This window comes from Mesoplodon densirostris, chromosome 17, assembly GCF_025265405.1.
Source record: "Mesoplodon densirostris isolate mMesDen1 chromosome 17, mMesDen1 primary haplotype, whole genome shotgun sequence".
Taxonomy (NCBI): Eukaryota; Metazoa; Chordata; class Mammalia; order Artiodactyla; family Ziphiidae; genus Mesoplodon; species Mesoplodon densirostris.
Window position 1 is genome coordinate 43167642 of NC_082677.1, and position 15044 is coordinate 43182685.

Consider the following 15044-nt stretch of genomic DNA (forward strand, 5'->3'; position numbering starts at 1 on the left):
AATTTTCTAACCTCTTTATTTCTAGAATGTTAGATTAAAACTATTTTGTGTAAATAATTAAATCATCTAATATGTTATTTTAATAAATATTGAGGAATGCTTATTTTAAAAATAAGATATATTTATCTTAAATTTTTCTTGAAAATAAGCATAATCAGAAGAAAATCAATTATCTTACTTGTTGTTCAGCAATTGATTTTGTTATTGATTTTGCCAGTAGGTAAATCATGCCTACTTCTTGTGTTCTGTATTCACAGTTTAGAACACTAAATAAATGGAATAAGTTAAACACATACTGTCATAACACTAGCTTTCTTATTCAGTGCCTATACTATATCTAATGTGTTTCTGGATAGACAAAACTTTATAGGAAAAAAGAGTACAATGATATTAGCCTGATTGAATATTGCTGAAATTTACTTGATACACATATTTTGCTATTTCATTACTGAGAAGTATGATAGGAACCCAGAAAATAAAAATATTACAGCACACATGGTACTTAAAATACATTCATAGAATACAAAATTAGAAATACATTATCTATTCCTAGTAAAAACATTCTTGCTTATTTAATAATAGCCATGAGGATTGTATCACAGAAAGGTACAGAGTTGAATTTATTTATTTACTCATTTATTCAACACATAAATTTGAATGCCTAGTATATGTCACACACCATCCCAAATTTTGTGAATATATCCATGAACAAAACAAGAAACAATTCATTGCACTCAATTCTACTAGTAGTGATATAGACATAATACACATGGTAAACACATGTATTATATACTACGAAGGGCTGTAGACACACAGAGCAGGGAAGTAGGGTCAGGAGTGCAAATGGTGGGAGCAGGAGTTGTAGTTACAAATTTAAATATATGATCAAAAAAGGTCTCATTGAGAAGGTGATGTTTGCCCCCAAACTTGAGAAGATGGTAGTGTTTGGAGGTGAGTTCAGGAATATCTCTGGGGGAGAAGATTTGAGGTCGATTGAACAGGTTAGTGCAAAGTTCCAGGGGCAGCAAGGAAGCCAGAACAGCAGGAGCAGAGATAGTGGGCGGAGTAGCAGAGGAGATGATGGGTGGGGGTAAAGGGTGGGCCTCACACAGGTATTTAGACGTTTGTCTAAAGTCTAAAGCAAATGTAGACATTTTCCCTAAGTGAAACAGGAAGCCATGGGAGGATTTTGAGTAGAGGAATATTATAACTTGTTTATGGTTTAATAAGATTAGATGTCATGAAATTTTTGCTTTACTAATGGACATTATGCTTAATATACTGGTAAACAGACTTAATTCTAACTAAGTAAATACATAGGAAAACATTATTACTTAGTATATAAAATAGCTTAGGCCTTAGATTTAAATATTCCTCTTCTAATATTCTTTAGTAAGTCTAAAATATGATATTTAAACTGACTTCAAATCCTGGAGATTTTTTAAGATGTTTATGTTTCTCTCAATGTCTGCCATGAAAAAATACTTTTGATTACCCAGGTGTTCCCATTATGGATGTAATGCCTCTTTGCTTGATTACTCACAAGTTGTCTGCTGGCTCTCAGTCTTGCAGTATGTTGAAATTAACCAATAGGAGCAATTTAAAGGACAAGTATTGGACAATTTAGCTTGCAAAGTCACCCAGAAGTGAAATGATTACTCACTCGGAAGTTTTTATCATCCTAAATGCATCATAAAATCTGAATTTTATTTCTGTTTCATTTAAATTAAAGATCTAACTCAAAAGAAGTATGCTATAATATTGGGATATTGTTATTAAAACTTAGCAAAATAACTTTTTGCAGAGATTTTATTTATTGGTTAAGTATCTTCATGAAGGGCACCTACCACAGTCCCTGGTACATAGTTTACATATAAGAAAAGTATTCACCTTTTTATTTTCTATTGTTTTAATGGAATGGTTGACTTCAAGCTACTGTGTTTATTCATACACATTATAGTGACAAATTATACTGTTGCTTTATCTGAACCCAGCATTGTTGATACTAAAATAATTCTATACAATACTTTATCACACTTTTTTGAAATTATTAAAGAATGCTAACATATACAAATATATAGCTAAATGTGTATTAAAATAATGATAATTAATTAAACATATTGCTCACATTATAGAAGTCAAATATCGAGCCTATTAGCACAGCCTTATATTTGAAAAGAAAATGTACCTTAAATTTCACAAGTTACAACATCATTGACTTCTTAATATAATTATATATACATATAATATACTATAAACCATTATTTATTCAATTTCTTTGACTTTTATGTGAACCCTCTCCTAATGAAACTCAGTAACACATGGGTTTATGCAAAATAAATTTATGTAACACCTCTATAAAAATTATATGATATCTGACAGTTTCTTTTGTAAAATAAATGTTTGATACATCATAGCTGTTATTTTATAAATTATTTACTAAAGCCTAAGCTAGGTTATCAGGGTTTTATTTCACTTGGTAAATGTCCCTTTTAATGTTCTTCCTATTATATAGTCTACAGATTAACAATGAAATTATTGTAATTTTGATAATGTAATATAAATTATTAATACTAGAGCCAAATTGGTTGAAAAGAATAAATACACTACAATTTTTCCTCAAAAAAAGCTTTGCAAAAGAAATGAGAAAATTGTAATTGTATAGAAGAGATAATAGTGTCCTTTGGGGTTGCTTTATGGAGTAATTATTAAAACCAACAGATGTATTTCAATACTTGAAAATATTTTGCAGCTAGAATAAATGTTGCAATGTATACACAAAAACTCATGGACAATTATCCAAGGTTATCTTCTCAGATCTCCTCTTACAATCTATTTAATCATAGTTTAGACTGATTCCCTGTTTTGTTTTACTACAATGGCAAATTAGATGTTGAGAATATGAAGAGCAGAGAAGGATCCGATACTAGAAGTAAATGAACTGACAACATAAGAAGTGACAGCTGACAGTTTCATGGCAAGAAAGGAAACATAATATTTTAACTTAGAGTTGAAAGATGAGTAGACATTTGTAAGATGAAGAAGTAGGGGAAAGCATTACATACAGGGAAAACATTATGTGTAAAGACAAGGGACATGAAAGGTCATAGCAGGTGATAAATAGAGTGGCAAGTATGTCATATTGGTGGAACGGGTGCTAGTGAAGGAGGAGAAGAAGAGATATGGCTGGTAGGATGAAAAGGTTAGACTGAGAATGAAGGGGATTGTATGGCATGCTATGGAGCTGGAATTTCATTCAGAGGCAATGAGAAAAGGGCAGAAAAATAACATTCTTAGGAGACATCACTGTCATAGGTCAGTTTGCTGTGAACGTTGACCTGTATATCCCTCCTTGCATGCCAAAAATTGACAGGAGGTCAGAAATACCCCTGACTTAAGTAAACTCTTCCAAAATTTTGCTGAGAATTAATGAGTCTTCCCTTCCCCTTTCATTAACTTATGTGTTTATTCAGCCTACAGAAAAGTTTTATATAAAGTTTAGCAACAAGGTCTTCCTGTTTTGAGATCTAGTTGTCAGGTGCCCATCTCAGCACCATGTATTTTATATTCTAGTACAGGTATACTTCATTTTATTTATGCATGGTTTATGAATTTATTGCATTTGATTGTGCTTCACCTTATTGAGTTTTGCAGGAATTGCTTTTATTTTTTAACAAATCGAAGTTTTATGGTAATCCTGCATTGTCAGATGACGGTTAGCACTTTTTGGCAATAAAGTATTTTTTTAAATTAAGGTATGTAGATTGTTTTCAAAAACATAATGCTGTTGCACACAGTAAACTATGATATAGTGTAAACATAATTTTATATGCACTGGGAAACCAAAAACTCCATGTGACTCCCTTATTGCAATATATACTTTATTGAGGTGGTCTGGAATCAAACCTGCAATGTCTTTGGGGTATGCCTATCCATATAATATGGCAGTAGGAAGAAACAAATTCTGTATTAGTTAATATATGGGTTCAAATGTATGTAAAGTGGCTTTGCAGGTAGGTGCCGAGACCCAGGCTACTTCCAACTTTCAACCTATCATCTGTAGGATAAGACCCTTTATCAAGAACTGTGAAGAGTGAAATTTTACCAGACCTGAAAGCTAACAAATTAGCCTACCACAGTTTCATAGATGCTGGTAAAAGACACAAGATTCTGGGACCGGAAAGAAATGACTTTGTTCTCATGAACAACAGATAGAATGAGCTCTATGTTCACATGGGTTCCCCCTGTCCCTCCAAGTCCCACCAGGGTGATACAGAGAGATTCAGGTGAATGCTTATTTACATAGAGGACTTTTCTCACATCTGGAATTTAGGAACTGCTAATCCTTAAAGGAGCTGCCAGCAAACCTGTCCAATCATTGCTCTGAAGGTAGATATTATCTTTATTATTGTGTTCCTGCTCTCTCAAGGAACAAACCTGCTCTCTGCCTAAAAGACAGACACTATCTCTACCTTCCAAGGCTGTTCAATTTACAAGTATCCTTGAAAAAATGGTGAAAAATGTTGCCAATATTTTTGCTTGGAAAATGTTCAGGAATGTTTCAAGTCCATGGAGAATTGTCTGCAAACCCTCTGGTCCTGAAGGTGGAGTCCTAGCTATCACAGCCACAGTTCAAACAGAAGGATGAAGGAAAAGTGGAAGAAGGAGCACATCCTCTCCCTTTAAGAATCAATCTTTTAAGTTGCACTACTCACTTTTTACATCCCATTGGCCAGAACTTAGTTACATGACAATACCTGACTGATCAGGTGCTGGTAAATGTTATCTTTATTTTAGATGACCACTTGCCTAGCTAACAGTACTGTGCATACTGTCATATAAAAAGGAATGAATGACCATTAAGAGCCAATTGTAACTTTCTGCCACAGCACTAGATCTTTACCAGCCCTGTGTGCCATTGTGCATTCTGTCCTAAGTACCTTGTTACTATATAGGATGGGTTACTGTTCACTCATCGCTCATTAGTCAATTCAGGTATGTCTCCACTAGAAAGTCTTTTGGATCCCACTTTGTATTTACCCCAGAAATTTAATGTTATTTATAATCTGTATACTAGGGAAAGTTATTTACTATGTGGCATATTTTATCATTGGTACATAACTTCAGGAATGGCTATAGAAAGTGTGGTATAACACATTTGATGCAACTCTCTAGATCCAGAACTTTGTTTGATCCTTTGTTTCCTAATTGATGGAGAACTCTTTCATCTGATCCCATGATAAGGCTTGTCATTCCTGTAATCAAAATACTCCTGCATGTACCTCTCAGTGAATAATTTCCATGAGGGGTACTAGTTGAGTGCCTGAGAGTACAGTGAGTTGGATTTCAGAAAGCTTACACATCAGGCTGTTTTTGTTCCTACTTACTAAGAAATGTTGGTACATGTGACAAACTCACTGTGAGACTCTGTTGTTGTGTATTGGTTTGCTATGATTTCAAATTCACTTACTTATGACCAAAAAAAAAAATGTTGTTTTTAGAAGTAAAGTTGTTTTGATATAAGAATGAAGTAAGTTGTGTCTGGATGTCATCATCTCATCTGCCCTTGATTGATAAGCACTTAGTAGCTTAGTTGCTGAGGGGCCCAGCTGGGGGCTTTTCAATAAAAACTTGTAGGGAAACAACTCTGGCAAAGGGGACATTTAGACTATAAATACAGAGATTTCGTGAAGGCTATCCCAGAGTTTCAGTCTGGACAAAGCTACCCTTTGCTAATTTAGCTCTCGGAAGACCTTGGGCATTAGTTTCTGCTATGATAAAGGAGACTTCTTTATCAGCCAATGGTGGTCCCCAGGAATATCAGCCTGCCTGTCAACACCATTACCATCGTTCCTTAGCAACATGTTCTAGCAACTGAGGGACTTTTATTTTTCCACTGGCAGCTGCACATCAGCTCTTGTTTGGCAAAACCAAACCGCCTCTTCCAGAAACAAAAACTCATAGAAAGAGTACACTTCAAGTAAATTTGGACTTTATTTCTCTCTTCTCCCCTTGCCTGGAACAATAGTGTATTTAATCTATCATGGGTGTGTTATTTCTTTATTGGCTTATTAAGAGACATGACCCTGTATGCTACTGGTTTGTGAAATTCCTACAGTGAAGCTGTGTTTAAACTACTGGCAAAGACAATCTCAGTCCCTGAGCAAAATTTTCTGCCCCAAACAAAACGGACTTGCTGTCATGATAGCATATGGCTAACAGAACCCAATTACCTTTATTTATTAGAATGTGCCTATATTTCCTAAAAAAATCTCCGACAATTATAAATACAGAAATTAATTTAGGTTAATGAATTGCATCCCACCCAACTTAGTAGAATTTACTAACCCCAAACCTGGTAGAAATGGTCACTTCAATTTTAATCCCTCCATGTTTCCTTGCCAACTCCCACTCTACACCTATTACAATTCTGAATTTCTTTCTTTTGATGTTTCTTATTTCCATTATTAATATAATGTAAGCTCTCTGAGGGCAGATTTGATTTATTTTCTCTCATATATCATCATAGCAAATACCTATTTGTAAATTTTTTAAAAATGAATGAAGTAAACATTCATATCCAGTTCTTGAAAGAGAATGATGTATGAATGGAATTGTCAAAGAAAAGGCACCTGTTTAAGTTCCACTGAAATAAGGTATTGACATATTGCAGATAAAAGTATCTGTGTCTTGGGAATGCAAAAGACAGAACAATTATTTTTAAATGGGTGAATTTTAAAAGGGTTAATGGAAAAGGTACAGATTAAACTAGGCTTTGGGTGATGGAGATATTACAAATAATCTCATTTAGGTTTTATTTAGGTAAAAGCACATCTTAATATATTTTTAATGTTTTTTTACACTATTGTTCTCAAGTACAATAAACTGAATTCTGTTAGTACCAATCTTGCCACATGGAATTTAATGCACATAGAGATCTAGAGTTGTGTTAGGCTGTCACTCTAGAGAGTTTTCAAATATATTCAAAGACCAGATGAAAATCTGAGGAGAGAAACTAAATGGACAGTGGACAGTCACAAGTTATTAAGAAGAAAATGGAAGGGAAATCTGGGGAGAGAGATGAGTATGTAAAAATGCAAAAGAGTGTGAACATCAAGCCATTCTTTATGTTTGGGACATAGGGTGGCTGTAAGGCAGATGGTTAAGAGAGAAGACTGGAGAAGGAAAGAGAGGTCTGTTTCATAAAACCACTGAATTCTAAATTAAGGAGTTCGGCAGTAGCTATGCTCAAGTAGGGAGCCAAAATGAATTGTCTTCTTGAGATAGGCTGGGTCTTGAGACCCTTGTTGCAGTGCTTGCACCTGGACAAATGTCTCCTCCAGCAGTAAAATACAAAGAAATTATAAGGGACTAAAAATAGCTGCATGCATGTATAGTCGGGGCAAATTATGAACAAGAAGATACAAAAAGACAAAAAAAAAAAACCAGGGTATTGGGAGCAAAAGCAGGGTACTGTATATGCACCTTGCAAACAGCACCATCAAGAGGGTGGGCAGACCACCCAAGCCACCTCTCCGGCCCAATCCTGGACCCACCCATATCCCATATAAAGAAGCAGCTTGCCCTGCCTCATGGAGCAAGCAAGGAAAACTGTTACTTGTTTTCACTCCCTCCTGCTACAGCAAGAACCCCAATAAAGCCTTGCCTGAATTTCTTGCCTGGCCTCTTATCAATTTTATTGATTGAGGAGGCCAAGAACACTGGTCGATAACATTCTGTTACTATACATTTTAATTCTGAGGCATGATTTATCAAGTAATCCCTATGAACCACTGGAATGCATCTTAGCCAGTCTACTTTTGTGATGAGATTCTAATAATTATATAGTTTCCTTGAGCAATTATAAATTATTCTTCAGACAGAGTGATTTTTAGAAAATTGAAATACAACCATGTTGCTGCCTTTTTGTAAAACTTTTATAATATTTTTACCTTAGCCAAGTTGCTATGACCTAGAGGCTGGCTTTGTATCTAATCTATTGGGGCCACTCTTCCTCATTATATTCCAGCTAAACTTAACTTTTCCTCCTTTTGTTTGCATTTCACACTCAGGAACTGAACACAGCTTGTTCCTTCTCATTGAAATTATTCTTCACTTTCTGAATCTGATAAATCAATGAAGTTCCAGCTTAGAAATCATTTCTTCCAGAAGGCAAATCACAAATCTCCTAAGCCTATTAACAGCCCTCAGTGAGACTCAGCAAACAAGTGATTTTTTTAAAATGTGATAATCTAAGATAATACAATTTTGATACAGACTGCTTGTAATAGGGAAGAACAAATCTGACTCTATATTAAATCTGTTTATTTTACTTTAACCTTTGTATTCTATTGCTTTTGCTTGAGTTAAGAATGTTGCCTATAGCTTGAAATATACAGATTGGCCCATTTTCAAAGCTCTGACTTTTAAGGGTATGATACTTTTCCATTCATATAGAGATAAAATGTTGCAGAACAGAGATTAACATTTGTCTTGCTGGTGGTTTACAGGAACATCTTGGCCTGACCTATGTGGACAGCTGCAAGAGAAAAGGATTCCCATACCAAGAAGTTTGCAAAAACCAACCACGCCCCTTCCTCACCTTGCCTTTAAAAATACATTGCTAAGGGCTTCCCTGGTGGTGCAGTGGTTGAGTCCGCCTGACGATGCAGGGGACACAGGTTCGTGCCCTGGTTCAGGAAGATCCCACATGCCATGGAGTGGTTGGGTCCATGAGCCATGGCTGCTGAGGCTGTGTGTCTGGAGCCTGTGCTCTGCAATGGGAGAGGCCACAGCAGTGAGAGGCCCGTGTACCACAAAAAAATATAAATAAATAAATAAATAAATGCATTGCTGAAATCCTTCATGGATTTTGGGGGGCATTAACTACCCATCTCCTTGCATAGCCCTGCAATAAACCTTTCTCTACTCTTAACTCTGAAGTTTTGGTATGTTTGGCCTCACTGTGCCTCAGGCACATGAACTTGCATTTGGTGACATGTTTATCATAGGAAAGCTTTTACAACTTTGGGATCATTTTTAAGAAAAAGAATATCAAAGTTTGGATACAAAAATAGAAATGATCTTTGAGAGCACCATGTAAGTGACAGGGCTTGAGGCATAATAATGTACAGTGCTAGATATTGGGATGTACTGGAGAAAACAACAGACATGACTCCTGTTCTCATGATATTTCAAACTGTATAAACTTCAGACTGCACAGAAATAGCAGCTTCTTTATGTGTATTATTAACATGAGGTTTTGAATGACTGAGTAAATCAGTTTTGCCATGGTGAATCACGAAACAAACACAGTTTTTTAAATCTGTTTTGCAGATTCTCCAAGGATCAGAGCATACATTTATTAAAATTCAGGACTATTTATGAATGTGCTCAGGCAGTATGAGTATCTGCTTTTTGAGCTTACTCAGTAAATAAAGGGAAACAAACCAGAAAGACCTTTTGGTTGCAAAGTAAAGTTTGAAAGAACAAAGCTAAGGCACAGAGCAAATAAGAAAAGAAAATAGTTACTAGTGTAGATATTATTTGGAGAGTCTGAGGTTTTATATCGTCACTCTCCACACCAGAATGTCTATTTACTGTTTTGTGGTATTTCCTTTATGCATCAAGTAAGTCTGTGGCTGTGCTGGCCTGAGATTATATATCTATGATTTAGTTTAATCTGCCTCATTGGATGACTGACCAAAATGTTTCATAAAATTGATATAATTTTGCTCTTGAATCCATCAGAATACACTCATTAATTTTAAGCCATGAACCAATGCTTAGTTTTTCCACAACAAAGGTATCATGAATGATCTAAACTCAAGAAGGCTGTTCACTGGCTTTTATTAGCCTTAATTGGGAAAATTATTCAAAATAATATTCAGAGAAACAACAGTCAGGTTAGAATGACACATTAGTGAGATGTGAAAATTAAACAAGAGGTAAAAAAATCATACCAGTAGAGGTAAATAAAGTCATGTCAGTAGAAGTGAGAGAAAAATAAACTGTCAGCGGGTGATGGTGAAACAATTTTCTGATGTGGGTCTGAAGTGAAAGGTCACTTTCTAGTGATTATGTTTTTCTCTGAGTAAAACAGGAAAAGCAGCCAGACATTAAGAGAAAGTCATTAAACCACAGAATTTTGAGACCATTAAATCACACTCAAGGGAATTAAAAAATAACCCAAATGAGGTCTATACTCTTCTGATTTAAAGGAGAAAGATAATTTGAAGTAAAAATGAAATCATTCCAAACATTTTCATAAAATGGGGTTAAAATTTGGGAAAATGTACTTAATTAAAATGTAAACAATTTTAAGAACAAAAACTTTAAATACTCTCACACTCTGACATTTGATATGAAGAATGTTGTTAGAGTAAAACAGGATTTCTTAGGATATTAAATATCCTAGCTGACCAAAAAGATACAAGGACCACAAAATGATGCAAATGATGAATTCAATATAAAGCTAATTTAAAAGGGAAGAAATTGGATAAAAATAATTCAGTTATAATAACATGTGAAAATTTGCTACAAGACTATCCATTAAACATTATATTTATTAAATTTTTATCCCATTTATTTCTGATTAAGTTTGGTGATTTGTAACAAAGCACATATATATAAAGATATTTCACAGTAAAATATTAAGGAAGGGTCACAAAATTATAATGCAAAGTAATTATAAAACATCTAGAATAAGATAAGTAATATATTAAAACTTTAAAATAAAGTGTGTGTGTCTTGGGTGTGTTGTGTGTGTACGTATGTCTTCTCATTACAGAATAATGTAACAAATGAATAATATAAGGAAAGGGTAAAGATATTTCTCATCTTTGTTGAGCAAATTTGTTATGTCAATGAGATACCCATTTCCTAAAAGATATAAGAGATGAATCTATATACTAGCATCAGCATAAGTGGTGAGAAAAAGTCACTAAATGTACACTCAAAAGCAATTTAAGAAAATATACATTTAGTGATACAAGAGATTTTTTTTTTTTTTTTTGCAGTACGCGGGCCTCTCACTGCTGTGGTCTCTCCCATTGTGGAGCACAGGATCTGGACACGCAGGCTCAGCGTCCATGGCTCATGGCCCCAGCCACTCTGCAGCATGTGGGATCTTCCTGGACCGGGGCACGGACCCGTGTACCCTGCATCGGCAGGCGGACTCTCAACCACTGTGCCACCAGGGAAGCCCGATACAAGAGATTTTTAAGGTAAAACAATAAGGGAGTATCATCAATTGAAATAAGATGAGTATGAGGCAGATAGGAAAGAGAGCTGTCAAATAAGTATATCATATATGGAAAATTAAAATAAAGATTATGTCTGCACTGGAAACAGTAAAATTCATAAGCAAAATGGCAATGATTAACCATAAAATATAGAAAAAATTTCCCAAGTTAAATGAAAAAGAAATAAAATTACTGAGGAGATTTATGGAAAATAAATCAGTGCTCAAAGACACACACAATAATTAACATAAATACGTACTAAAATATATATCCCAAAACCAAAGAACTAGAAAAATGGAAAAGGAATCAAACAAAAACCAATCCTCAGTAGATAAAAATTTTCCTTAGTAAAATAAAGACATGATTGAAATTGTTCAAATGAATCTCCAAATAATAAGTTAAAAGAATGAAAAGCAGCCATCAGGTTATACCCTGGTGAACATTTTGAAATTGGAGAAGAACATGCAAGTAGTTAAGCTCTTATCTCGCAGCCCCACATTCTCTCTCCTGTACTCTGCTTTTTTTTTTTTTTTTTTTTTTTTTTGCTGTACACGGGCCTCTCACTGTTGTGACCTCTCCCGTTGCAGAGCACAGGCTCCGGACGCGCAGGCTCAGCAGCCATGGCTCACGGGCCCAGCCGCTCCGCGGCATGTGGGATCTTCCCGAACCGGGTCATGAACCCATGTCCCCTGCATCGGCAGGCGGACTCTCAACCACTGCGCCACCAGGGAAGCCCTGTACTCTGCTTTTTGATATGGGGACTGGAACTCTGAAAACCACGTTTCTGCTTTGCCACCTGGTTCCTTCTTTTAGGATGTGATGTTAGTGGATGCTAGAGGGAGACTGAAAGACTAGAGGAGGAAGGGTCTTGCTCCTTTCTACTCATTTCCTGTTCCTGTGTCACCCCATCTTTTTTTCCTGCATTCAGTTGCATCCAATTGCCATTTTGCAGAACTTGCAAAATTGGCCTTATTGAGACCACTCAGAGCCATCAACACCAGCAGATTGGCACCACCTCCTCAGAGCTTTGGGTCCCAGGCCAAGGGGCCCCTCTTTCATGTCAGAGATGCCAGCTCTGGCTAAGCAGAGGTCCAATCACAAATGTCTGGATTTCAACTGCATAGGGGCTCTCCTCTGATTTTATAAATCTTAATAACTACAATCTCTTGTTTTCCAACACTAGGGGTGGTAGCTGTTTCCTTTAGTTGATACATTTATGATATAGTGTTCTCTTGTTGACTTTCTGGTTAACTAGTTAATTTTTATATCTACTTAGAAAATCTTTATATTAGATTATCTTTATATAGAATCACTGATAAATGGCTGGAGTGGTTTCTCTTGACTGTACCTTAACTGATAGAAATATAGTCAAAACATCTATAAAAATGAGATATAAAAACATATTAAAGATGAAAAACTACTGGACTTACCACACATCTCCCTAAAAAAAAAAATTACAGAAGATAAATAAGTATATAATATCTATCTAACTATAACGATACAAGGCTGTGACATTAAATTACTCAAGCCAATTTACAAAAAATGTGTGAAGACATAGGAAAATTCCTTTTAGATATAAAGTTTAATAAATTATATAATCAACATATCCTTCCTGGAAAATAATAGTAGTAGCAATAGTAATATACTACTACTAATAAAGTGAGATACATTTACCTAGAAATAATTTCTAGAATATATGAAGAACTCTACAAGGCAAAATGAAAAAGATGCAAACCCAAATGGAAACAGGAAAAATACTTTAATATATACTTCAGCCAGAAAATATAAAATTGTTAATAAGTATATAAAACGTGCACAATCTCGGTCATTAACTGAATGTGATAGCATTATCCACCAGAATAGACAAAACCATAAAAGATAAAAACTGGAGTTACCAAATCAGTAGATGCGTAGTATCTAGAACTCTAGTACAGTGTGAATATGTACATAAATTAGGAAAACATGTTCAAAAATCGTCTGGGAATTATCCCTTAAGGCTGAGCACAAGAATACTGTATAGCCTAGCAATTGCAGTTCCAGGTCTACACTCAGCTAAAATTTGTACACATGCTCACAAAGGACATATATAAATGAGGATGTTCACAGCAAAACTATTCTTAATAAACAAGAAATGGAAACAATTAAAATGATAATTTTTATATATTAAAGAAGAAGAAACTGCAAAGACAATATTTAATACTATCTTTTGTTAAATTCTGAATTTCAAGACATATTAAATAAAACTGAGCCAAGTATAAATTAATGAATAAGAAAACAATATGGAAAAAAAGTATAACTTCACTCTATGCACACATTTGATTAAATATAAAAACAAAACCAAATAATGATACTGACAAAGCCTAAGATAAGACAAAAATAGTAATAATGCTAACACCTAAAAATAACAAATTAGGAGGTTAATAACAGTACAAAAGAAGATATAACAATACAAGGTAGATTATTATTAATAGTCATAGGATTAGAAGTAAGGTACAACTGCCTTCTGCTAAATTTTAAAATCTCAGTAAAATATAACTTTTAAAGGGAATATATATGATAATATACATATTTTTTTTCTATCATTTGTCATGTTCAAGAATATATACTTCCCATGTCTGTAGATACTTAAAGCAGATAAATTGTAGAAAGTTTCTCAATTCATATTATGATGTTATTATGCTAAGAAAAACTTCATATCATAACAGAAAATATTATGAAATGGTTTTTCAAAAGATATGTAGACCAAACATAGATGAAAAATCATAGACTATAGAATGCAACAAAATACTAAATGAATAATGCAACATGGATATGTTGGCTTTATTTTAAGTATGCAATAATGATTTACAATTATAATATTTATGTAAATCACCATATTAATATATCAAATAAGAAAAATATAATTTTATACATTTTTAGAAAGAATTTAATAAAACATTATACCAAGGTTGATTTTTTTAAAATAAAATATCCATTAGTGAAACTACAGGAAATGACAAGATCTTGTCCTTGACACCACATGGTATAAGTATCTCAAATAGCAACTAATATCACACAGACTATAAAGCATTAAAGTCTTTCCAATTAAAAGACATAACCGAGGTCACCTGATATCACTACTATTTATGTCACTATTCTAAAAATAAAAGCAATACAATAAAAAGGAAATAAACATAAATATTAATTAGGAAGAAACAAAGTTTCATTATTAGTTTACCATGTTTATCTTCCTAGAAAATCTATTATTGTAAATCAAAAAACTGATACATGGGGTTTCTCTGGTGGTGCAGTGGTTGGGAGTTGGCCTACCGATGCAGGGGACGTGGATTTGTGCCCTGGTCTGGGAGGATACCACATGCCACGGAGTGGCTGGGCCCGTGAGCCATGACCGCTGGGACTGTGAGTCTGGAGCCTGTGCTCCGCAACGGGAGAGGCCACAGCAGTGAGAGGCCTGTGTACCACAAAAAAAAAAAAAAAAAAAAAAAACCTGATACATGCATTTAGTATGATTGTTATCATAAATATAGATACTTAAACTTTCTTCTCCAGTGCACTATAAATGTATAATTATGAATACATACAAATATATAAACCAAAATATAATATCTAAAATGTTCAAAAATACAAATAAGTGTGAATAAAACTCAGAAAGTACTAAACCTATACCTAAATTATAACCACTAAAATACATAGAGACTAATTTTAAGAGATAAAAGTAAGATCACATTTTCAGATGAAAAGATTTCAAATGTATAGATCTAACATTTTCCCTAATTAATATGTAAATATTTATTTCCAGGC

At 34.3% G+C, this 15044-nt stretch overlaps 1 protein-coding gene across 2 annotated transcripts in view; it reads right to left on the bottom strand.

Annotated features, from left to right (window-relative positions):
* The window catches only part of KLHL1 (kelch like family member 1), a 402508-nt gene that overhangs the window by 20522 nt on the left and 366942 nt on the right, over window positions 1-15044 (bottom strand). The window lies entirely within an intron of this gene.